Source organism: Brassica oleracea, chromosome C6, assembly GCF_000695525.1.
Source record: "Brassica oleracea var. oleracea cultivar TO1000 chromosome C6, BOL, whole genome shotgun sequence".
In the NCBI taxonomy this organism is placed as follows: domain Eukaryota; kingdom Viridiplantae; phylum Streptophyta; class Magnoliopsida; order Brassicales; family Brassicaceae; genus Brassica; species Brassica oleracea.
In genome coordinates this window covers 22,406,357-22,409,172 of record NC_027753.1, presented here as the reverse complement: position 1 = coordinate 22,409,172, position 2,816 = coordinate 22,406,357, and positions in this window count along the sequence as shown.

Genomic DNA, 2,816 nt, shown 5'->3' with positions numbered 1-2,816 from the left:
GTTAATTCAATTTAAGAAAGAAATGAATAATATTTGTTGAAAAATTTAAACTAACAAAAAGTTTAAAATTGAGAGAAGAAGAAGAACTCATGAAATGAGGATCACGATAGAGAAGAAGATTTTTGATTGAGGTAAACAGTTATAGAATAAATACTAATTGAATTAAAGAAAAACAGACCAAAGCCAAAGAATATATCAGTAACTACTTCACGTAATTTTTGGATTTTGAAGTTTATAATAGTTTTTAAACGGATTGGTTTTAGTGGGTTGTTTTATTTGGTTTTGTGATTGTTACATCAGTTCTTGTAACTGAAATTATTTAACATAATTATATATGATACTAGGGCATGTCCGCGCTTCGCGCGGAATATTGTTTTATTGTTGTTAATTATTATTTTTCGGATGATATAGCTAGCTAATTATGTGATCGTCTTTATTTGCTAAGAACATTATTTGTTATTTTTATTATGTTATGTAGTAATAGGTGATATGCTAACATATTATGTGTTTGTTTTTTTAATAGTGTGTTGGTGTGAGTATAATAGTACCTTATTAGTGGTGGAGTGAGTTTGTGATGTAATGCATATTGAATTTCAATAATTTTACATTTAGGCATTTGTTGAATTTAAGGCTAATAGTTTCAGGGTAAAAATTAATATTTTTTTCTAATTATTTGAACATTACTTTTTAAAGATGTTTTGTGCTCTCTCCCTATATTTTTACATTGAGTCGTCACCATCTATTCATTTCGTTTACCTTTCCGTTATTCTGTGATTCTCGCCATCACCGAAAAAGATTCACATATGTGCTCTTGTTTTTCCTCACCTTTTTCTCTTCTTTTTCCTTAGATTTCGGCTCAAGTTAGGAATTGCATCTCCTTGGGTTGGGTCAGAGTTTAGTCGTCTTTGATGTTGTTTTCCTCGTCGTTGGCTTACCATCGATAGTCCCTTCTCGTCTTAGTTTTCAAGATATAGTTTTTGGTGATCTGACTTCTATAGCTTGAGGACGGCTACGCGATTGAATGATTTCGTTTTGTCTACCCTTCCATCTATGTTCCCTCATCTCGTTGCAACTTTCATGGCTGCTTGCGTCTCTGTGACTCCCTTTCGCCATGTTTGCCACTCCAGATTTGAATAGTGTTCTCCTCCGAATATGCTCTGTAGATTTTGAAGATTGTTTATGGTCTCAAGTCTGATTGCTTTATCTCAGTGATTGTTTCTGGTCTCAAGTCTGATTGTTTTTTTGTGTTCGAGTGATTGCTTTATCTCAAGATTATATTTCTACATTTTTCTGACTTTTGATTGTTCTGGCCAAGACACTCAATGATAAAGTGGGATAAGTTAATTTTCGTTCTTGATCGCCTTTGAGCTCTGGACCTTTATTGAGTTAGTGTTACTTTGGTATTTTTTGCTCTATGATTATGGAGGTTTTATGTTTAGATTATGTGTTTTGCTTTAATGTGGTTAATATTAAGATAAATATATAGTTGTAAATGAAATAATAGAAAATAGTAAAAAATAATAAAGTAGAGAAAGTTTATGTTATTTTTAACAGTGAATAAATTAAATATTAAAATACATTTATATTTTTTTACTTATTTCTTTATTCGTTTTGCAATTTTTTGAACAATAAAATAGATTATCAAACTTCAAATGATGATAGTTAGTGTGAGAAGGATTAGATAGTGCATAATTAGAAAATAATGAACCAAATTGCAATAGTCTAAAAGAAAAAAGATCTAAAATGTAAAAAGACAAAAAAAGATGACACATGTCAACAAACCTCTCTTCCACATGTCATAAGAAGAGAGAAAAGTCTACTTTATATATATAGATAGATAGATAGATATAAAAAAAATTATTAGGATCGGTTTTATTTAGTATCACCTTAATAAGTGATGTCAACAGCAAAATAAATACATCATTTATATAATTGATATAACTTTATATAATAGTATCATTTTTTTGTTAAAGTGATACAACTTGCAACAAAAATATGTCATTTTACTGAATTGATGCCAGATAATTTAATAAAACATCACTTTCTTATAAATGATGCTAACTTATATATATTTGTCTCATTTACAAATAAATGATTTAAAATAGAATCACTTTATTTTGTGATATAAATTAAGTGATACAATTCACTTCTTTTTTTGTAGTGTAGTTGTGAATTTTACGTTTTGAGTTGTTTTTTAATTGTTATAGGGTTAGAGTTGTGATCATGAATTGTGTATGCATTGTTCTCTACTTATGAAAGACTAAATTGTGTTAATAATGTAATTGATATAGTTCGTGGTGTTGTTTGCTATGTCACTGGGACTTATTGTTTGCTTGTCTTTTTAATTTGTTTCTTGTACTGCTGAGAGTAGATAAATTATATTAAAGTTGTTGAGAGTACCTTTTGTTTCTAGATATTTTTTCTCCAGTTTAGTTGTGTAAGTTGTGTGTAAGTAATAATTTTTATTATCCTTATTATGTTTGATATATGTTTTTATTTTATTTTTAAACTTGTTGCTCTTACCAGTCTTTAAAACAAATACATGAAGACTTGTAAAAATAACTATAAAATGAGTGACAGTTCTGAGTATTTGGGCCTTAATGAGTTTTAAACGAATTTATGCATTTCTCGTAAGAAGACAATAGCATTGGCATGTTGATATTGGGCATCTAAGCTATTTTTATAAGACAAGAGTAGGGAGCAGGTGAAGATGTTGTTGCTGCCTTTGTGTCTGTCAGGATTGTCTCTTGTATCTCCTCGTGTAGATGTGTTTGTTTATCTTTTATTTGACGGGTAATATGTAAACAAAAATCATT